We start from the raw sequence: 25,010 nt of genomic DNA on the forward strand, positions 1-25,010 counted from the left end.
CTGGGACTTCCCTGATGGTCCAGTGGTTGAGACTCTATGCTTCCACAACAAGGGGCAAAGGTTCAATTTTTGGTTGGAAAATTAAGATCCCACAAAAAATAAAAATTACATTAAATTAAAATGATTTGAAGCATATATTCACTGCTTTTTAGTACCTATATTACACTAAATGTGCTATTTTTAGATAACATCCAAAACTAATCCACCATGTTGGATTTTCAAATTCAAAAGTAATAGAGAATTCATAGCATGTAAATGTAGAAACAAAAATGTTTTCTTGGACTTGCGTAAAATGCATAAGGATTATAGAGTCAGTAAGTCATTTTGTAGATGGAGAATGCCAATTAAATATAGTGTTTCTGATTTACCTGTTTTCCATAATATAAATATAAAAGACAATGTTTTAGCTAGAAAACGACCCAGAGTTTAAGATATCAAAACAGAGATCTTTTCTAATACCTTGTGTTCAATGTGTTCTGCTTCATTTATTCATTCTTGGTTTGATTTCCGTCTTCTGCTGGGAATGCAAAAAAGTTTGAAAATGTTCTTTTTTAAAAAGATAGCAGGGCACCATTTATAACTCCCCAGTAAATACAATTTATGTAAAATATGAGAGACAAGGCAGCAAATAGCGGATTCAAATGCTTCACCAAATCCTCAATTCTATTGTAAAAATGTATAAATAAACCAAGAAGGAAATTCCCTGTGGGGTAGCATATGGATCACTTTTCATTTGATTAGTGTAAATGGGTAGAAATGACATTCTTTGACAGGAAACTTTTGTTTATATGATAGAGAAAATGAAAAAAGAAATCAAATAACTTGAAAAGAAATGCTTTACTTACACAAGAGGCTTATGAAACCCAAGTTATGTTCTCAGTCAAAGCAAAGCTCCCATTAACATATATTTATGGTTATTTAAATTTTCTTTCCCTATGTGCATTTCCTAGAAAGAAGGAATCAGTTTGGTGATTCTAAGAAGACATTTATGCTTAAGATACAAAGAACTTTTTTTCACAATATACTTTCTGTGTTACAGAGGATATAGAGATAAAATTAATAATTATAAAGTAATCCAGAAATCAAACAAAATGGAATAGGGAAATATCTTTATAGCTCATTTTAGAAATAACTTTGTGTGGGTAAAATATTATGCATATATATTTTACAAAATTATTTTAAAAATAAGATCAGCTGTACTTGTGATATTCCAACTACATATTGGTTGCATTTAGATCTGTGGGTCTTTATTTAAAAAACACTTCTTACATCATCAGAAACCCTTATAAAACATAGTTTAATTGAGGGCCTACACATATCATTGCTTCCTGTATTTTTACAATTTTTTCTATTCTGTTGTTCTTTAGTCATTAAGTCGTGTCCGATTCTTTGTGACCCCATGGACTGTAGCCCATCAGGCTCTACTGTCCATAGGGTTTCCCAGGCAAGAATACTGGAGTGGGTTGCCATTCCCTGTTCCAGGGGATCTTCGCAACCCAGGGATTGAACCCATGTCTCCTACACTGGTGGGCAGATTCTTTAGCATTGAGCCACCAGGGACATATAATTTTTCATTAAACATGTCTATTCCTAAATTTTTACTTTCATAAGTATAAAATATTTTACTCATCACTTATTATGCTTGTAGAATGAATTCTTAAATTTGAATTATTGATAAAAACATGAAAATTATCATCATCAATTTTATATTGGCAGAAAACGCTCAAAAAGTTGTGCATACTAAAACTACAGCATTCCTATAGTTGCTGACTCCATGATATATTATTAAAAATTCCACTGAAAGCCAGTCTTGGTCTTATTAGTAGGAAAATATAATTTTATAATTACTTTAACTTTCCAACAAAGTCTATCATTTTAGAATTTTAACATTTTATTTGTTGTTGGAATTTATTATCTTTTTCTAAAGAGTGTGTGATGTATTTTTTTGCTAGCATTCTCCTTTCTCTGTGATTTATAAACAATTAATTTACAGAATGTCACCATTTTGGCTCATAAATGTTATAAACATGTAATGATCTAACATTTTAATTGTACTTTAATTACATTTATTATGAGATGATGTTTATGTGTGTACTGATATTTTCTTCTCATTTTTGGTATGTTTTTTCCTTATTTTTTAAAAAGGCTTACTACCTTACAAATCACATAATGATAAATGATGGTTTCATTGTGCTCTTTTATAATTTTCTCCCTTTTTACAATTTAATTCATTTAAAATATCTGCTGTTCTCATCATCTTAAAATTTCAAATACAGATCATTGCAGTTTTTATTTTCCTTGGGACTAAGATATATTGATCTAATTACTATATTTTAATAATTTCCCATTTTCTTTATCGTGCCAAGAGACAAAACATGTTTAAGAGTATGTTTTCTTTGTAGTTTATCAAATTGGTTATGTTATATTGTTATAACATTTGGTAAAGCAGATTCAGATACTGTTTTATATCTATTACTTATATTCTATCTAACTTTTCCTTAGTTGATCTATCAAAGTTCAAAGACATCTGGTGAAAACTGATAATATTTTGTTAAGTATATCTAGATTATTATTTACATATTTGGAAACTTTTAGTTTAACAAAATAAAAGATTCAAAACTACTTTAACTCAATAGAAAGGTAACTTTAACATTGTAATAAAGGCTTGCTTTACCTAAATATAATTTTAAAATCTTAAATTTTAAGTTATGGTTAACTAAGCATCATATAGATGGGGAAAATTGACACTGTAGGAATACATGGTATAGGAATACATGGTTTAGTATCAGAAAATTCATGACTGACATTCAGAATGTACATATTATACAGCTTAAAAGGAAAAAAAAACTGTGATCATTCTAACTGGAGGAAAAAAGCAAATTAATGAGTTTTAACACTTTCTGATAATTGGAATTTATCACATGCGGAGCCAGAGGCAGGGACTTAGAGACAGGATGTTTATTTTGGAGGTATCCCAGGAAGAGAGAAAGAGAGAATGGGGAAAGTAAAACACCAGTCAGGAAAAACTAATAAAGAATGTGTAATAAAGTCGATTAATGGCATTTACAGCTAGGAATTCTCATAACTCCAAGCAGTTCTGTAAACAAAGACTCCAAATGGCTCCTCCAAGAGATGAGAGATTGTGACAAAAGGGTTTTCAACGTTCTAACAATTTCCCACACTATTAACATGTGAAAAACAGCCTTTCGTTAATTTCAGACTAATGATATAAAATCTATTACGGAATGAGGTTGCACAACACAAAATGGTAAATCAATATTTCTAGGTGATCTCTGAACGTGAGAAGATCTCTTTAACTGGAAAGAGTCTCATCCTATTTGAAGGGTTGTTGCTGAACGATAAGACGCCGGGATTCTTGGCCTCTGGAGGAGACTAATTCAATCCGGGACCAGAGATGAGGCTGGATCGCTCAGAACTTTTGTGTAATAAAGTTTATTAAAGTATAAAGGAGATAGAGAAAGCATCTGACAAAGGCATCAGAAGGGGGCAGAAAGACTACCCCCCTGCTAGTCTTCAGCTGGATGTTATACAGTCACTAGCAGTCTGTTAAAGAAAAGAAAGGAATGTCTTAAAACTCAGAATGGCACCAGATAATTCATCCCAGGCCATAAAACGATTGACTTGAATCTTGTAGAGGGGCAGATTACCATACAAATAGTTTCATTTACATAGATTAGGGGAACAATATCTGAGTATAACATACAGGTTTGTCAAGTAGGTTCTGAGCCATTTGGCAGAACTTGAAGACAGAGTCTGGGGTACATTAACATAGCTTAAGACAAACATTTCCATAAGAAAAAATGTATTGGTTAACTCAAGGTTTGAGAATAGTTAGCTTCAGGTGAAACCAGGTGTCATGGCAACACAGCATTTTAAGAGAAACCTCCTTTTAAATTTGTATAGAGAAGGGAAAAAAATATCACCTCTTTGTTTCCTCCTGCCGCTTAAGAGAGAGAAAAATGTCTGGCCCTTGCAGCCTATTTCCTCCATTTGGAGACCCTTGCCTTCCTGCCTGTTACCCTCTCACTATGAAAGAGAAAACCAGGACTTTTCATGCAGTTGCATGTTTGTTTCAGAAATTGATTTTAAGAATAAACAAAATACCCTAACATTTATAACGAATTACCAGTTATCACCGACAATAAATAGAAATTATTTTGTGACATCAATACAATTTTTTTTTAAAAGAGAAAGTGTTGGCATGACCATCTAAATGAACCAACGTTCTGTTCTCAGCTGATTTTAGTGATGAAAGATATGGCTATGAAACCTATGTGAATACGTGAAACCTAAAATACATTGTTTTTCAAGTCATCAATAGCAGTACTGGTTTTTTTTTTTTCCCCTCATAGTTTTCATGTTTTTTAAAACTGGACATGGCATTCTGTCTAACGTGTCTGAGTAGAGGTTGCGACAACAGAAGAAAGAAAAGGAACAAATAAAGCTGTAACAGTCACACAAAAAGGTAGGGAAGAATAAAAAAGAGAAACAGAAAAAGCAAACAAATACAGATCTTCTTTGACTTACAATGTGGTTATAACCCAATAAACTCAAAGTAACTTGAAAATATCTTGTCAAAAATACATTTAATATACCTAACATACCAAATAACATAGCTGCGCCTCAGTTCAGTTCAGTTCAGTCACTCAGTAGTGTCCGACTCTTTGCAACCCCACGAATCACAGCACGCCAGGCCTCCCTGTCCATCACCAACTCCCGGAGTTTACTCAAACTCATGTCCATCGAGTTGGTGATGCCATCCAGCCATCTCATCCTCTGTCGTCCCCTTCTCCTCCTGCCCCCAATCCCTCGCAGCATCAGGGTCTTTTCCAATGAGTCAGCTCTTCACATCAGGTGGCCACAGTATCAGAGTTTCATTCAGCGTCAGTCCTTCCAATAAACACCCAGGACTGATCTCCTTTAGGATGGACTGGTTGGGTCTCCTTGCAGTCCAAGGGACTCTCAAGAGTCTTCTCCAACACCACAGTTCAAAAGCATCAATTTTTCGGTGCTCAGTTTTCTTCAAAATCAAACTCTCACATCCATACACGACCACTGGAAAAACCATAGCCTTGACTAGACGGATCTTTTTTGGCAAAGTAATGTCTCTGCTTTTTAATATGCTATCTAGGTTGGTCATAACTTTCCTTCCAAGGAGTGTCTTTTAATTTCATGGCTGCAATCACCATCTGCACTGATTTGGGAGCCCAAAAAATAAAGTGTGACATTGTTTCCACTGTCTCCCCATCTATTTCCCATGAAGTGATGGGACCAGATGCCATGATCTTAGTTTTCTGAATGTTAAGCTTTAAGCCAACTTTTTCACTCTCCTCTTTCACTTTCATCAAGAAGATTTTTAGTTCCTCTTCACTTTGGCCATAAGGGTGGTGTCATCTGCATATCTGAGGTTATGATATTTCTCCTGGCAATCTTGATTCCAGCTTGTGCTTCTTCCAGCCCAGCATTTCTCATGATGTACTCTGCATATAAGTTAAATAAGCAGGGTGACAATATACAGCCTTGACGTACTCCTTTTCCTATTTGGAACCAGTCTGTTGTTCCATGTCCAGTTCTATCTGTTGCTTCCTGACCTGCATATGGGTTTCTCAAAAGGCAGGTCAGGTGGTCTAGTATTCCCATCTCTTTCAGAATTTTCCAGGTCAGGAGGGGCGGCCTTGAGGAGATACCCCACGTCCAAGGTAAGAGAAACCCAAGTTAGACGGTAGGTATTGCCAAAGGGCATCAGAGGGCAGACACACTGAAACCACAGTCACAGAAAACCAGCCAATCTGATCACATCTGATCACTTGTCTAACTCAATGAAACTAAGCCATGCCATGTGGGGCCACCCAAGATGGACGGGTCATGGTGAAGAGGTCTGACAGAATGTGGTCCACTGGAGAAGGGAATGGCAAACCACTTCAGTATTCTTGCCTTGAAAACCCCATGAACAGTATGAAAAGACAAAATGATAGGATACTGAAAGAGGAACTCCCCAGGTCGGTAGGTGCCCAATATGCTACTGGAGATCAGTGGAGAAATAACTCCAGAAAGAATGAAGGGATGGAGCCAAAGCAAAAACAATACCCAGTTGTGGATGTGACTGGTGATAGAAGCAAGGTTTGATGCTGTAAAGAGCAATATTGCATAGGAACCTGGAATGTTAGGTACATGAATCAAGGCAAATTGGAAGCGGTCAAACAGGAGATGACAAGAGTGAATGTCGACATTCTAGGAATCAGTGAACTAAAATGAACTGGAATGGGTGAATTTAACTCAGATGACCATTATATCTACTACTGTGGGCAGGAATCCCTTAGAAGAAATGGAGTAGCCATCATGGTCAACAAAAGAGTCCGAAATGCAGTACTTGGATGCAATCTCAAAAATGACAGAATGATCTCTGTTCATTTCCAAGGCAAACCATTCAATATCACGGTAATCCAAGCCTGTGCCTCAACCAGTAGCTGAGCCTAGCCTAACTTAAATGTGCTCAGAACGTCCATGTTAGCCTACCTTTGGGCAAAATCATTTAACACAAAGCTTATTTCGTAATAGTGTTGATATCTCATGTAATGTATTGAACACAATACTAAAAGGGAAAAACGGAATAAAGGTTGTAAGTGTATGAATTCTTTTCCTTTGTGGTGGCGTGGTGGATTGGTAGCAGCAACTTGCTGCCACTGCCCAGCATCACAAGATAGTAACTACAACATGTAACTAGCTTGAGAAGAGATCAAAATTCAACATCTGAGGAATATTTTCTACTGAATGCGAGAAATCGTTAAGTCAGATGATCATAGGTCAGGGACTGTTCGGATTTGTGGTAGGAGAACTTTCTACTTTACCGAAATATAACTGAAATTACACTGAAACTGCTTGCTAAAAAATAGTCTTAAAACAAAAAACAAACCCCAGAGAGATTAAATCCCCTATGTGGCAGCATAACTCCAATCTCTGTATCTGTCTTGGCTCTGCTTTTTGTCTGTCTTTCACACGGCCATCTCCTTAAGAGAATACCAGTCATATTGAGTTAGGGGATCCATCCTACTTTAGAATGGCCTCATCTGAACTTACCTAGTTATATCTGTGGCAGTCTTATTCCAAATAAGGTGGCATTTAAGGTAACAGGGGTTAGGATATCAACAAATGATGAGGGGGAATGCAATTCAACCCATAACAATTGTTAAATATATTTTAGAAAAATTTCTGATTGTTCATTGGAACTATGTGTGTGTGTGCTAAGTCTCTTCAGTTGTGTCTGATTTTTTGTGACCCTATGGACTATAGATTGCCAGGATCCTCTGTACAAGGAATTCTCTAGGCAAGAATACTGGAGTGGGTTGCCATGTCCTCATCCAGGGGATTGTCCCAACCCAGAGATCAAACTCTTACATCTCCTGCTTTGGCAGGCGGGTTCTTTGCCACTAGCGGCACCTGGGAAGCCCTCAGTGGGAGAATGGAATGGAAAATAAACTGAATTATATATCTGCAGAAAACCCAGAGTTCCCTTAATAGGCTCCCCCTGTTCAGTTTGAAAACCTCAGGACTCCATCCTTAGCTCTCAATTTATTCCTCTCTCTCCTCTCTCACTAGATACTCTCATCACTGCTGATGACCATTGGACTGAACTCATTCTGCTCCATATGTCTAATTGTTCTTAGGCTTAAATGAACATCTGTGGAAGTTTTGTGGGTATACTGAATGTTAGATGAGGTTCGGTGATTATTATTATACTCTTCAGTATAACAGAGTTCAAATTAAGTGACATTTAAAAATCAAACTTAAAGCACTTTTCAATTAACTCTAAATCAACTGAGATTACTCACTCTCTAATATTGTCTCCTCCAAATAAACTCAGTGTAAAAAAGTATCCTGTGAAGTAGATAGCTGTCACCTGATGTGATAAAATAAACAACACTAACAGAAGTGATATTCACCATAAAAAGCAGAGTGTGAGTCATCCATTTGAAGAGAAAGAAAATTAGGGCACATGAATTGATGAAATAGTGCTTTATAAAAGCAGCACTAGTTAAGAAGAAGAAAAAAATAAAATACCAGATCAAGTTTTGTCTAGAAAATTGTCTAAACTGAATGCTTTATAACTCATGAATTTTTAAATCAGTAAGACTATTATTGAGGACAAAGCTTTTGACTTTCCTTGTGGTTGAATTTTTTGATTAGCAGTTGGACAATTATAAAGTTTGGGTTTAGATTTATCAACCACCCACTCACCACTATGGACACATGCATGCATACATGCATACACACAGATATTTTGAGTGTGGAACTAATTGAGAATCAAAAAATTTGATACAGACATACCTAATTTTATTGTGTTTTGCTTTACAGATATTGTGGGTTTTTTTTTTTTTTAAATAAATTGAATATTTCAGGTAACCCTACCAACCCTGAATCAAGTAAGTCTATCTGTGCCATTTTTCCAACAGCATTATTTTTTAAAGTATTTACATTTTTTATACATCATACTATTGTACATGTATTTGGCTATAGTATAGTATAGATAAAACTTATATGCACTGAGAAACCAAAACATTTGTGTGACTCATTTTATTGTCATAGTCAGTTTATTACAGTGGTTTGAAACCAAACCCATGATATCTCTGAGGTCTGCCTGTATGTATATGAGATTTCTTATTTAAAATCATGGAATAGGGAGAGCTGAATGATGGGGGGAATCATTGGAGAGGACAGAGTCCCTGAGGAAAACCTTCATCTGCCTTACTTAGGGTTCCTTAATGTGGGTAAGGGGCAGGAAAGGGAACATGAGAGGATTAACAGGAGGCAGATAAAGAGACAGACAGACAGAATAGAAAACAAAAGGAGTAGGAGGAGCAATGATATGTTTAATGTTATTACCTCCATCTTATTGTAATATGTGGACTTCCCTGGTGGCTCAGATGGTAAAGCGTCTGCCCACTGTGTGGGAGACCTGGGCTCAATCCCTGGGTCAGGAAGATCCTCTGGAGAAGGAAATAGCAACCCACTCCAGTACTCTTGGCTGGAAAATCCCATGGACAGAGGAGCATGGTAGGCTACAGTCCATGGGGTTGCAAAGAGTCAGACATGACTGAGTGACTTCAGTTCACTTATGTAATATGTGGTCAATAATCTGAAAATGAATCTGCATTTTTCACAATTCAGATTAATCACTCATTTTTCAATAATATTAACTGCAAAGCTAAGAAATGATATTTTTACTCAAGAAAAATTTACTAGGGCCACATGAGAGAAACAAGTTAAATTTTCCTCTAAATGTATATTATCAAACATGATACAGATACATTTTGAGTGTTGTGTTTCAATAAAAGTGAAGGAAAGCAAATATGTAAAAACACCACCTATACATGTCTTAACAATGATTTACGTCAATAGTATGCCAACAGACAGTGAAAGCAGACGTAAGGAAACAGCGGGAGGGGAGGAGGGAGAGGGTGAGTTGTATGGAGAGAGTAAGATGGAAACGTACAATACCATATGTAAAATAGATAGCCAGTGAGAATTTGCTATATGACTCAGGAAACTCAGACAGGGGCTCAGTGACAATCGAGAAAGGTGAGATGGAAAGGGAGATGAAGGGGAGGTTTGGGAGGGAGGGGACATGGGTGCACTTATGGGTGATTCTTGTTGATGTATGAGAGTAACTACAAAATTCTGTAAAACAAATATATTCAATTTAAAAAAATAAAATAACAAACATATACCAAGAGTCTTCTATAACTACTCATTGGTCAACTACACCAAAGTTAAATTTAACTGTAAAAAATAATAAATTGTGATAACTCACAGTTTAACTTTTAATGAAAGAATTGGTTAAATTATAAAAACTGTTTATTCTTAACCAAGAAGAAAATAATTTTAAAAACATACTTATGGTCTATAATATATTTTATATATAAATATATCCATATAATTTGAATTAAATATTCTGTACTCCACATTTTATAAAACTTTACTTATCCTAATGCCTATCTCACAGAATCCAGTAAATTAAATGTACTTCAACATTCCTATTTAAGAAAACTAGATCTTATTGAGCTTATGTAATTTATTCAAAATCAGATACAAATACAAATAATGTTCTAGAACATGACCTCCCAAATTTTCCCTTCCATTGGTTAGTGTGTGTTTACTTATACTTATGTGTAATAAAGAAAGGTAACTCTATTTGATGCTTTTGAACTGTGGTGTTGGAGAAGGTTCTTAAGAGTCCCTTGCACTGCAAGGAGATCAAACCAATCAATCCTAAAGGAAACCAACCCTGAATATTCATTGGAAGGATTGATGCTGAATATGAAGCTCCAATACTTTGGCCACCTTAGGCGAAGAACCAATTCATCGGAAAAGACCCTGATGCTGGGGAAGATTGAAGGCAGGGTAGAAGGGGACGACAAAGGATGAGATGGTTGGATGGCATCACTGACTCAATGGACATGAGTTGGAGCAGGCTCCAGGAGTTGGTGATAGAAAGGGAAGTTTGGCATGCTGCAGTCCATGGGGTCGCAAAGAGTCAGACATGGCTGACTGAACTGAATTGAATTATATTTCTGTCAGATCTGGGAACACAGGAGAATAGTGATTATGAGCCTGATGATGGCAAGCAGGAAAGTATACCTAAAATATAATGCAAGTAAATCAAAGTGGATTTGCCCAGACTGGCTGAGCAATTTATTTTCAAGTAAGAAACATGAAATTGTGCTACACATCCTAACACTGTAGAGAAAGTATCTTCTCTGAAAAGCAACATACAGAAAATATAAACAACAATGAGAATAACTTTGACCTGTGGGCTAGAACATGCATATATTTAAGAATAATAATGCATACGTGAGCATACAGAAAGAAATGATGCTTGGAGTACCATTTAAAGCAAGCAACCATTATCTTGCAGAAAACAGAGAATCACACCAATTGAGAGCTTGAATACTGCTCTTAAATTTGTGAAAAAGGTCATATTGGACTCTCCCTCTCAGCAACTCCTCCAGTTTGTAACACCTTTATAAAGGAACCCAGGTGAAGTCTGCAGAGAAATCATTCAGCAAACACACACAATAATAATAAATAAAAAATAGCTGTTGATTATAGCCACTATGTTTTAGACTCCTTTGTTTAGTAGCAATTGAAAGCCAACAGTTGAGCCATTTCAAATCCTAAAAGATGAGGCTGAACTCAATATGCCAAAAAATTTGGAAAACTCAGCAGTGCCCACAGGACTGGAAAACACCAGTTTTCATTCCAATCCCAAAGAAAGGCAATGCCAAAGAATGCTCAAATTACTGCACAATCGCACTCATCTCATACGCTAGCAAAGTAATGTTCAAAATTCTCCAAGCCAGGTTTCAACAATACATGAACCATGAACTTCCAGATGTTCAAGATGGATTTAGAAAAGGCAGAGGAACCAGAGATCAAATTGCCAACAAACACTGGATCATTGAAAAAGTAAGGGCATTCCAAAAATATCTACTTCTGCTTTATTGACTATGCTAAAGCCTTTGGCTCTGTGGATCACAATAAACTGTGGAAAATTCTTAAAGAGATGGGAATACCAGACCATCTTACCTGCCTCCTGAGAAATCTGTATGTAGGTCAAGTGGCAACAGTTAGAACCAAACATGGAACAACAGATGGGTTCCAAATTGGGAAAGGAGTACGTCAAGGCTGAATATTGTCACCCTGCTTATTTAACTTATATGCATAGTACATCATGCGAAATGCCGGGCTAGATGAAGCACAAGATGAAATCAAGATTGCTGGGACAAATATCAATAACCTCAGATACACAGATGACACCACCCTTGTGGCAGAAAGTAAACAGGAACTGAACAGCCTCTTGATGAAAGTGAAAGAGAGTGAAAAAGCTGACTTAAAACTCAACATTCAAAAAGCTACAATCTGGGGGAGGAGCCAAGATGGCAGAGGAGTAGGACAGGGAGACCACTTTCTCTCCTACAAATTCATCAAAAGAATAACTGAATGCAGAGCAAACTTCACAAAACAACTTCTGATCGCTAGCTGAGGTCATCAGGCGCCCAGAAAAGCAGCCCATTGTCTTTGAAAGGAGGTAGGACAAAATATAAAAGATAAAAAGTGAGACAAAAGAGCTAAGGACGGAGATCCATCCTGGGAAGGGAGTCTTTAGAGGACGTTTCCAGACACCGGGAAACCCTCGCACTGGTGGGCCTGGGGGAAGTGTTTGAATCTCGGAGGGCAACCTGACTGGGAGGGAAACAATAAGTAAAACCCACAGATTACGAGCCTAAAAGCAACTCCCAGCAGAAAAGTACCCCAGACACCCGCATCCGCCACCAGCAAGTGGGGGCGGCACAGAGAGGAGCGGGCAGCATTGCTTGGGGTAGGGTCCGGGCCTGAGTGCCCTGAGGACAATCGGAGGGAGCTTTTGTGAGTTGCCAGCTTGAACTGTGGGAGAGCAAAAGAGAGAGAGAAAATTAACCGGCCCGAACACGCTGCCGGCCGTTCGCAGAACAAAGGGACCGAGAAAGTCCAGAGTAGAGCTCGCAGGCTGTGGACCGGCCCAGACCCGCCGGAGGCGGGAGCAGGTCGTGGCGAGACACAGGGCGCAGGCACCCGACCGGTGCGGGCGGGGACTGGGGCTGGGGACGCGGAGGGCAGAAGGCGCACGCACCCGACTGGCGTCGGCGGAAACCGAAATTGGGACCGTGGAAGGGAGTGGGCGCGCCCGCACCCGGGGAGAGTGCGCCTGTCAAGCCCTTGGCTGCCTGGACCGCTCTGACGGGGAAGGCACAAGAGCGGAGGCAGCCTTTTGTTCCGCGCTTTTGTGGAACACCCGAGGGCTGGAGCCGCGCGCAGCGCGGGGCGAGCTCCATATGGAGCAGCCAGGAGCCTGAGCAGCGCAGACGGAGAAAGCAGCGCCAGCCCCTCCCCGCAGCGCCAGCCCCTCCCCGCAGCGCGACAGAACTAGCTACCTGAATAAGAATCCACCTCCGCCCGCCTGTGTCAGGGCGGAAATGAGGCTCTGAAGAAACCGGCAAACAGAAGCTAAATAAAGGGAACCGCTTCAGAAGGGACCAGTGCAACAGATTAAAATCCCTGTAGAAAACACCGATTACACCGGAAGGGGCCTGTAGATATCGAGAAGTGTAAGCTGGAACGAGGAGATATCTGAAACTGAGCCGAACCCACACTGACCGCAACAGCGCCACAGAAATTCCTAGATATATTTTTACTTTTTTTTTTTTTAAGTAAGAAAAAAATTTTTTTTTTAATTTTTTATTTTTTCTCTTTTATTTTCCTTTAAAATTCCCTATTACTCCCCCATTACTCCTTAACTTTAATTTTCATAGATTTTTATGATTTTTTTAATTAGGGAAAATTCTTTTTTTTTTCTCCTTTTTCTCTTCTTTTTTCTATTTTTCTTTTTCTCTTATTTCTTTTAAAGTCCTCTAGTACTCCTCTACTACTCCTTAATTTTTATTTTCAATACACTATAACCTTACAAAAAAAAAAGAAGAGAAGCCCTATTTTTAAACTGAACTTCATATATATTTCTAAATTTTTTGTGTGTGTGTTTTGGTTTTTGTTTTTTATATAGTATTTTTAAGAGTTTAACCTCTACTCTAGATTTTTAAGTTTTGTTTTTCAGTATATGATATAAATTGTGAACATTTAAGAATCCAATATTCAGTTCCCATTTTTATTCAGGAGTGTGTTGATTATTCTCTCCCAATCTTGACTCTCTGTTTTCTACCTCAGAATACCTCTATTTCCTCCTTTCCCCTTCTCTTCCCAATCCAATTCTGTGAATCTTTGTAGGTGACTGGGATACGGAGAACACTCTGGGAACAGACAACTGCGTAGATCTGTCTCTCTCCACTTGGGTGCCCCTTTTTCTCCTCCTGCTCATCTCTATCTCCCTCCTCCCTCTCCTCCTCTTCATGTAACTCTGTGAACCTCTCTGGGTGTCCCTAATGGGGGAGAATCTTTTCGCCATTAACCTAGAAGTTTTATTATCAGTGCTGTATAGTTGGAGAAGTCCTGAGACTACAGGAAGAATAAAACTGAAATCCAGAGGGAGGAGACTTAAGCCCAAAACCTGAGAACACCAGAAAACTCCTGACTACATGGAACTTTAAGTAAAAAGTGACCGTCCAAAAGCCTCCATACCTACACTGAAACCAACGACCACCCAAGAGCCAATAAGTTTTAGAGCAAGACATACCACGCAAATTCTCCAGCAACGCAGGAACATAGCCCTGAACGTCAACATACAGGCTGCCCAAGGTCACACCTAACACATAGACCCATCTCAAAACTCATTACTGGGCACTCCAGTGCTCTCCAAAGAGAAGAAATCAAGTTCCACGCACCAGAACACCGACGCAAACTTCCCTAACCAGGAAACCTTGATAAGCCAATCGTCTAACCCCACCCACTGGGTAAAACCTCCACAATAAAAAGGAACCACAGCCTCCAGAATACAGAAAGCCCACTCCAGAGACAGCAATCTAAACAAGATGAAAAGGCACAGAAATACCCAACAGGTAAAGGAACATGAAAAAAGCCCACCAAGTCAAACAAAAGAGGAGGAGATAGGGAATCTACTTGAAAAAGAATTTAGAATAATGATAATAAAAATGATCCAAAATCTTGAAAACAAAATGGAGTTACAGATAAATAGCCTGGAGACAAAGATTGAGAAGATGCAAGAAATGTTTAATAAAGACCTAGAAGAAATAAAAGAGTCAATTAAAAATGAATAATGCAATAAATGAGATCAAAAACACTCTGGAGGGAACCAAGAGTAGAATAACAGAGACAGAAGATAGGATAAGTGAGGTAGAAGATAAAATGGTGGAAATAAATGAAGCAGAGAGGAAAAAAAGAAAAAAAAAAGATCAAAAGAAATGAGGACAACCTCAGGGACCTCTGGGACAATGTGAAACGCCCCAACATTCGAATCATAGGAATCCCAGAAGAAGAAGACAAAAAGAAAGGCCATGAGAAAATACTCGAGGACATAATAGCTGAAAACTTCCCTAAAATGGGGAAGGAAATAGCCACCCAAGTCCAAGAAACCCAGAGAGTCCCAAACAGGATAAACCCAAGGCGAAACACCCCAAGACACATATTAATCAAATTAACAAAGATCAAACACAAAGAACAAATACTAAAAGCAGCAAGGGAGAAACAACAAATAACACACAAAGGGATTCCCATAAGGATAACAGCTGATCTATCAATAGAAACCCTCCAGGCCTGAAGGGAATGGCAGGACAATACGAAAGTAATGAAAGAGAATAACCTACAACCTAGATTACTGTACCCAGCAAGGATCTCATTCATATGAAGGAGAATTCAAAAGCTTTACAGACAAGCAAAAGCTGAGAGAATTCAGCACCACCAAACCAGCTCTTCAACAAATGCTAAAGGATCTTCTCTAGACAGGAAATGCAGAAAGGTTGTATAACGTGAATCCAAAACAACAAAGTAAATGGCAACGGGACCACACCTATCAATAATTACCTTAAATGTAAATGGGTTGAATGCCCCAACCAAAAGACAAAGATTGGTTCAATGGATACAAAAACAAGACCCCTATATATGCTGTCTACAAGAGACCCACCTCAAAACAAGAGACACATACAGACTAAAAGTGAAGAGCTGGAAAAAAATATTTCATGCAAACGGAGACCAAAAGAAAGCAGGAGTCGCAATACTCATATCAGATAAAATAGACTTTCAAATAAAGGCTGTGAAAAGAGACAAAGAAGGACACTACATAATGATCAAAGGATCAATCCAAGAAGAAGATATAACAATTATAAATATATATGCACCCAACATAGGAGCACTGCAATATGTACGGCAAACACTAACGAGTATGAAAGAGGAAATTAATAGTAACACAATAATAGTGGGAGACTTTAATACCCCACTCACAACAATGGATAGATCAACTAAACAGAAAATTAACAAGGAAACACAAACCTTTAAATGACACAATGGACCAGCTAGACCTAATTGATATCTATAGGACATTTCACCCCAAAACAAGCAACTTCACCTTTTTCTCAAGTGCACACGGAACCTTCTCCAGAATAGATCACATCCTGGGCCATAAATCTGGTCTTGGAAAATTCAAAAAAATTGAAATCATTCCAGTCATCTTTTCTGACCACAGTGCAGTAAGATTAGATCTCAATTACAGGAAAAAAATTGTTAAAAATTCAAACATATGGAGGCTAAATAACACGCTTCTGAATAACCAACAAATCATAGAAGAAATCAAAAAAGAAATCAAAATATGTGTAGAAATGAATGAAGATGAAAACACAACAACCCAAAACCTATGGGACACTGTAAAAGCAGTGCAAAGGAAGGTTCATAGCATTACAGGCTTACATCAAGAAACAAGAAAAAAGCCAAATAAATAACCTAACTCTACACCTAAGCAATTAGAGAAGGAAGAAATGAAGAACCCCAGGGTTAGCAGAAGGAAAGAAATCTTAAAAATTAGGGCAGAAATAAATGCAAAAGAAACTAAAGAGACCATAGCAAAAATCAACAAAGCTAAAAGCTGGTTTTTTGAAAAAATAAACAAAATTGACAAACCATTAGCAAGACTCATTAAGAAGCAAAGAGAGAAGAACCAAATTAACAAAATTAGAAATGAAAATGGAGAGATCACAACAGACAACACTGAAATACAAAGGATCATAAGAGACTACTACCAGCAGCTCTATGCCAATAAAATGGACAACTTGGATGAAATGGACAAATTCTTAGAAAAGTATAACTTTCCAAAACTGAACCAGGAAGAAATAGAAGATCTTAACAGACCCATCACAAGCAAGGAAATCGAAACTGTCATCAAAAATCTTCCAGCAAACAAAAGCCCAGGACCAGATGGCTTCACAGCTGAATTCTACCAAAAATTTAGAGAAGAGCTAACACCTATCTTACTCAAACTCTTCCAGAAAATTGCAGATGAAGGTAAACTTCCAAACTCATTCTATGAGGCCACCATCACCCTAATTCCAAAACCAGACAAAGATGCCACAAAAAAAGAAAACTACAGGCCAATATCACTGATGAACATAGATGCAAAAATCCTTAACAAAATTCTAGCAAACAGAATCCAACAACATATTAAAAAAATCATACACCATGACCAAGTGGGCTTTATCCCAGGAATGCAAGGATTCTTTAATATCCGCAAATCAATCAATGTAATACACCACATTAACAAATTGAAAGATAAAAACCATATGATTATCTCAATAGATGCAGAGAAAGCCTTTGACAAAATTCAACACTCATTTATGATTAAAACTCTCCAAAAAGCAGGAATAGAAGGAACATACCTCAACATAATAAAAGCTATATATGACAAACCCACAGCAAGCATCACCCTCAATGGTGAAAAATTGAAAGCATTTCCCCTGAAATCAGGAACAAGACAAGGGTGCCCACTCTCACCACTACTATTCAACATAGTGTTGGAAGTTTTGGCCACAGCAATCAGAGCAGAAAAAGAAGTAAAAGGAATCCAGATAGGAAAAGAAGAAGTGAAACTCTCACTGTTGCAGATGACATGATCCTCTACATAGAAAACCTAAAGACTCTACCAGAAAATTACTAGAGCTAATCAATGAATATAGCAAAGTTGCAGGATATAAAATAACACACAGAAATCCCTTGCATTCCTATATACTAACAATGAAAAAACAGAAAGAGAAATTACGGAAACAATACCATTCACCACTGCAACAAAAAGAATAAAATACTTAGGAGTATATCTACCTAAAGAAACAAAAGACCTATACATAGAAAACTATAAAACCCTGATGAAAGATCAAAGAGGACACAAACAGATGGAGAAACATACCATGTTCATGGATTGGAAGAATCAATATTGTCAAAATGGCTATTCTACCCAAAGCAATCTATAGATTCAATACAATCCCTATCAAGCTACCAACGGTATTTTTCACAGAACTAGACCAAAGAATTTCACAACTTGTATGGAAATACAAAAAACCTCAAATAGCCAAAGTAATCTTGAGAAAGCAGAATGGAACTGGAGGAATCAACCTGCCTGACTTCAGACTATACTACAAAGCCACAGTCATCAAGACAGTATGGTACTGGCACAAAGACAGAAATATAGATAAACGGAACAGAATAGAAAGCCCAGAGATAAATCCACAAACCTATGGACACCTTATCTTTGACAAAGGAGGTAAAGATATACAATGGAAAAAAGACAACCTCTTTAACAAGTGGTGCTGGGATAACTGGTCAACCACTTGTAAAAGAATGAAACTAGAACACTTTCTAACACCATACACAAAAATAAACTCAAAATGGATTAAAGATCTAAATGTAAGACCAGAAATTATAAAACTCCTAGAGGAGAACATAGGCAAAACACTCTCTGACATAAATCACAGCAGGATCCTCTATGACCCACCTCCCAGAATATTGGAAATAGAAGCAAAAATAAACAAATGGGACCTAATGAAACTTAAAAGCTTTTGCACAACAAAGGAAACTATAAGTAAGGTGAAAAGACAGCCCTCAGATTGGGAGAAAATAATAGCAAATGAAGAAACAGACAAATGATTAATCTCAAAAATATACAAGCAACTCTTGAAGCTCAATTCCAGAAAGATAAATGACCCAGTCAAAAAATGGGCCAAAGAACTAAACAGACATTTCTCCAAAGAAGACATACAGATGGCTAACAAACACATGAAAAGATGCTCAACATCACTCATTACCAGAGAAATGCAAATCAAAACCACAATGAGGTACCATTACACGCCAGTCAGGATGGCTGCTATCCAAAAGTCTATAAGCAATAAATGCTGGACAGGGTGTGGAGAAAAGGGAACCCTCTTACACTGCTGGTGGGAATGCAAACTAGTACAGCCACTATGGAAAACAGTGTGGAGATTCCTTAAAAAACTGGAAATAGAACTGCCATATGACCCAGCAATCCCACTTCTGGGCATACACACTGAGGAAACCAGATCTGAAAGAGACACGTGCACCCCAATGTTCATCGCAGCACTTTTATAATAGCCAGGACATGGAAGCAACCTAGATGCCCATCAGCAGATGAATGGATAAGGAAGCTGTGGTACATATACACCATGGAATATTACTCAGCCGTTAAAAAGAATTCATTTGAATCAGTTCTAATGAGATGGATGAAACTGGAGCCCATTATACAGAGTGAAGTAAGCCAGAAAGATAAAGAACATTACAACATACTAACACATATATATGGAATTTAGAAAGATGGTAACGATAACCCTATATGCAAAACAGAAAAAGAGACACAGAAGTACAGAACAGACTTTTGAACTCTGTGGGAGAAGGTGAGGGTGAGATGTTTCGAAAGAACAGCATGTATATTATCTACGGTGAAACAGATCACCAGCCCAGGTGAGACGCATGAGACAAGTGCTTGGGCCTGGTGCACTGGGAAGACCCAGAGGAATCGGGTGGAGAGGGAGGTGGGAGGGGGGATCAGGATGGGGAATATGGGTAAATCTATGGCTGATTCATATCAATGTATGACAAAACCCACTGAAAAAAATAATAATAAATAAATAAAGGAGAAAAAAAGAAACTTGAAAAAGCTACAATCTTGGCATCTGATCCCATCACTTCATGGCAAACAGATGGGGAAACAATGGAAACAGTGAGAGACTTTATTTTGGGGGTGGGGGGCTCCAAAATCATTGCAGAATATGACTGTGGCCATGAAGTTAAAAGATGCTTACTCCTTGGAAGAAAAGCCATGACCAACCTAGACAGCATATTAAAAAGCAGAGAGGTTACTTTGCTAACAAAGTCCATCTAGTCAAAGGTATGGTTTTTCCAGTAGTCGTGTATGGATGTGAGAGTTGGGCCATAAAGATAGCTGAGCACTGAAGAGTTGATGTTTTTGAACTGTGGTGTTGGAGAAGGTTCTTAAGAGTCCCTTGCACTGCAAGGAGATCAAACCAATCAATCCTAAAGGAAACCAATCCTGAATATTCATTGGAAGGACTGATGTTGAAGCTGAAGCTCCAATACTTTGGCTATCTGAAGTGAAGAACCAATTCATTGGAAAAGATCCTGTTGCTGGGAAAGATTGAAGGCAGGAGGTGAAGGGGACGACAGAGGATGAGATGGTTGGATGGCATCACTGACTCAATGGACATGAATTTGTACAGGCTCCAGGGTTGGTGATGGTCAGGAAGGGCTGGAGTGCTGCAGTCCATGGGGTCACAGAGTCGGACACAACTGAGCGACTGAACTAATGCCACTGACAAGCCAGGCGTGAAGTGAGTATAATGTAATTTTCTGGAAACTTATTCTTTAATAAATCTATGTGGCTACCTATATTCACAGTAATAATCACTGATTATACAAGAGCATAATTTAGAGAGAGTCCCTGCCCTCACAGAACTACCATATAAGCCAACAATCCCACTTTTGGGTATACATCTAAAGAAAACAATGACAATCTATTGAAGAGATACTTGCACCCTCCTGTGCCTTTTAAGCTTATTTATAATAACCAAGACCTGAAGATAACCTAATAATCCATCAGTGGATGAACAAATAAAGAATTTGTGGTATATTCAACAGAATAGCTTAGCCATAAAAAAGAAGTAAATTCTGCTAACCACAACAACATGTGTGGATCTTAAGGGTATTATACCAAGTAAAGTCTGACAGAGAAAGACAAATACTGTACAAAAAAACTCATATAAAAGGAAATCAAATTTCAATTTATGGCTATCAGAGGCAAAGAATAGGGTTGGGGGAATTAAATGAAATAATCAAAAGATGCAAGGTTTCAGTTCCAAGATAAGTGCTAGAGATATAATGTACAATATGATGAATTGTAGTTAATATTGCTGTGAGGTAAGTTTGAGAGTTATTAAGACAGTAGATCCTAAGAGTTCTCATCACAAGGAAAAACTTTTTCTTCCCTTTTCTGCTATCTATATGAGATGATGGATATAAACTATACTTCCTGTGGTAATCAGTTCACAATATATATGTCAAGTCACTATACATCTTAAACTTATACAGTGATGTATATCAATTATTTACCAATAAAACAGGGAAAAAAGAGCTGAACAAAATTTAATTGCTAATGAAGAAAAGGTCTTGTTGGAGGTGGTTCCTTTCTTGTCTCAAATTTACAGCTTTACCACAGTTATATTTTGAGAGAAGGCCCAAGAAGATATCTCTTGTTCCAGATAGGAGTAAAATTTCTTCACCACTGTTGACAGAAGTATGCATTTAGTTTCCTCCTTCCATACTGAGTGAAATTGTAGAAGCCAGAGGTTAAACTTTGAGTGAGAGAGCCAAATGACCATCTGGGTGACTCCAAAGAACATCTGGGTATATAAAACATCCAGTTTGTTTCCAATTTATCTTTTCATATCTGGGGCTTTAAATTGGGAGATTTTAAGCTCCTCTGTTAGAGGGTCAGTAGATTCAAGATTTTGCAGGATTGCAATGAGATCAGAACAGATATATGAGCTCCTAGCTTAGCATATTTGTCAGAGGCTGAATTTCCTTTTATTTGGGAGTTTTTACCTTATAGCTACCTTCCTTCATAAATTTAAAAAAAAAAAAAGTTCCAAGAAGTCAGATACTTGTGAGGAAAAGAGAAGCATGACCATAATTTAGTGAGGATAAGGAAAAATGGTAAAAAAATAAGCAGTAGTGAACCCTTAGTCATGGTTGTTAAAGGGGACCAAGGATGTTGTGAAGAGTAATTTCTTTATATTTTTAAAAAGTCTCAGTGAAACAGGGGAAAAAGTGTAATTCTTTCACCCCAATATGGTTTGTTCAAATTTGTTGTTGTTGAGTCACTCAGTCATGTCTGACTGTTTGGCACCTCATGGACTGCAGCACGCCAGGCTTTCCTGTCCATCACCACCTCCTGGAGTTTGCTCAAATTCACGTCCCTTGACTCGACGTCATCATCAAACCATCTCATCCTATGTTGCACATTTCTTCTCCTGCCCTCATGCTTTCCCAGCATCAGGGTTTTTTCCATTGAGTTGGCTCTTTGCATCAGGTGGCCATAGTATTGAAGCTTCAGCATCAGTCCTTCCAATGAATATTCAGGGTTGATTTCCTTTAAGATTGACTGGTTTGATCTTGCTGTTCAAGTGACTCTTAAGAGTCTTCTCCAACACCACAGTTCAAATGCATCAATTCTTTGATGCTCAGCTTTCTTTCTTTCTTTATTGTTCAAATTAATGATTTTAATTGAATCAAGAAATAGAAAGAGATGAGAGAAAGCAAGAGGGTAAAGAACAACATCAATCTCAGAATCAGACTGGAAAGTAATTGTGATTATTTATTACCTTATATGTTGTATCCGTCCTGACCCCCTTATAGCTATCAAAATCCCCATTTAGAATTCAAAATTCAGTGCATATTTAATTCTGTCTCTAAATTATTCCCTGTAACCAAATTTATCTATCCTTTTTTCTCAGAATATCTATGAATAACTTCATCAAAGCACTTGAAAAATACATTGGATTAGCTGGCTTAGATTTTTCTTTCAGTAGACCGAGTTCCTTGAAATCACTATTTTCTTAACTTTTTCCTATGGGCTGTCACCTTGACATTCAATATGTGTCAGGTTTTATTGTTGTTACTGACAAATCTTACATTGCTGTCTTCATAAAGTTCTGAGAAAAACATATTTTTATTGCAAAGTATCTGTTCAGCAGGGCTTCCCTGGTAGCTCAGTTCGTAAAAATCCACCTGCAATGCAGGAGACCGTGGTTTGATTCCTGGGTTGGGAAGATCTCCTGGAGGAGGGCCTGGCAACCCACTCCAGAGTATTCTGGCCTGGAGAATTCCATGGACAGAAGAGCCTGGCAGGCTACAGTCCATGGGGTCACAGAGAATCAGACACGACTGAGCAAGTAAGCACTCACATATCTGTTGGGGGAGCACTACCCACGTTGTAGTTTCTTATGTTGTTGTTTAGTCACTAAGTCATGTCCAGCTGCTGTGTCCTCGGAATTTCCCAGACAAGAAGACTGTAGTGGGTTGTCATTTCTTGCTTCATAGCTTATTATATGTATTATTAAACAAGAAATACAGAATGTGACTTTAAGAAAGATTTCTGTCTGTTTTTTTTAATGTATTAAAAATCTACTTGGGCAATTATACTTCCCAATGCTATCAAATTGAATGAGGGGGTGGTAATCTAGGAATTATTTTTGTCACCAAAAATCAAAGACTTTCCTTTGCAGAAATTACACATGCCCTGCTCTATTCTAGCCTGGTGACCCTATGAATGCTTGGCTATTTGCAGATGGATGTACAAGGGAACAGGAGTATGCTGGTTTCAGCAGTTGTACTCTGGTCATTCCTCACCTAAGATTCTTCCTTTACAAAGAATTTCAGCCATTCTGGATCCCATGCCTGTGATCCTAGCAATGAGCCCAAGGCTGAGCACAAACTACAGCTCTGATTAGTAGATTTGAACAGTAGAATTGATCACAACTTTATTACTTGCATCTAAGAGAAGTCTATTTCTAAGAACTTACATTTCACATAAGGCACAAATTACTATAAATAGCCTTTTTAGTATATTAAAACCTAGGGATCTCTCTAGTATTTTACACATGTATCCTTTTATCCTTATATTATGCCTAAATCCAGGGGATCTTCCCAACCCAGGGATCAAACCCAGGTCTCCTGCATTGCAGGCGGATTCTTTACCAGCTGAGCCGCAAAGGAAGCCCAGGATATTAATAATTATTAATCAAATATAATTAATTTCAGGTAAAAACTGATGAAATGCCTTATTCAAAATTACATAAATGTAGAATGTGGGACCAGATATTTAAATGTTATTTTCCTCTTACCCTATTTCTGTGAGTTTTGCTTTTCTAAGCTTTTTTCCCTGTCTATTCTTCCTCAAAGGAGCACTTTGAAAATTAGTTGTACTTCTGTAAATATGATTTAAGTTCCTTAGGGAGAAAGTACTCAAAGAATGGAACATGTAATATGTTTATTCAGTAAATTATTATATCAAATCATAATCCAGAGAGTTGCTTATTGAGTTGGAAAAGTACAGAAACCATAAATACATCATCTTAAAAGGAAGTCTTTTAAAAATCTTTTAAGAGAAAATCATCCCTTATCAATATTACCTTTAAAAAGCCTTTCTTTATACTACCTTTAGCAGCTAGTGTCCATTTATATTTGCAGTTCCAATCACATAATTAACACTAAACTGATTATATTTTAATTTTGGTATGTTTGTGATTTTCCCTACAAACGGTATATAGTGATATTCCTTTCCTTTCACAAATACAATCATTACAACTTTCTCTACATTTACAAATATTTCCAACTTATGATGCATAAAAAGATGCATAAATTTCCTCAAACTGAAATTGTAGAAGAAATTTAAGTATTCACTGTAGTACTAAAAAAATTATTAGATTATTATGAGCAAACCACAGTCTCAAGAATATCTCCATATATAAAAATCATGAAATCAGAATGAATTTAAAACTTGATAAAGCTAGTTAATTAATAGCCTTATGTCAGCCAATGAAAAGACCTCAGAATAAAGTAGCTTGTAGCCTGAACAGTAGACAGAATAACTCAGAGTGAGAAACGGACCCTGGTATAGTGATGAAATTACTTGGTTAATTAATTTAATGGCTGTGGAGCAATGAATTCTGTCCATCCTCTGAGAACTTCCAGGACCCAATGTAAAGCTACAAGCCACTTACTAAAAGGTCAGTTTTGAAGTGGGAGAAGAAGAACAATATTCCAGGTCACTTCAAACGCAGTCAAATCAACTAATCTTCACACCCAGAATATTTTCTCACTAATAGTAAACTGGATTAGCCATATATATATATAATAATAGACACTAGATAACTTCTCATAAGAATCTGAATCATTCTTTAGGAGAACACAGATCACCA

This window comes from Cervus canadensis, chromosome 14, assembly GCF_019320065.1.
Source record: "Cervus canadensis isolate Bull #8, Minnesota chromosome 14, ASM1932006v1, whole genome shotgun sequence".
Taxonomy (NCBI): domain Eukaryota; kingdom Metazoa; phylum Chordata; class Mammalia; order Artiodactyla; family Cervidae; genus Cervus; species Cervus canadensis.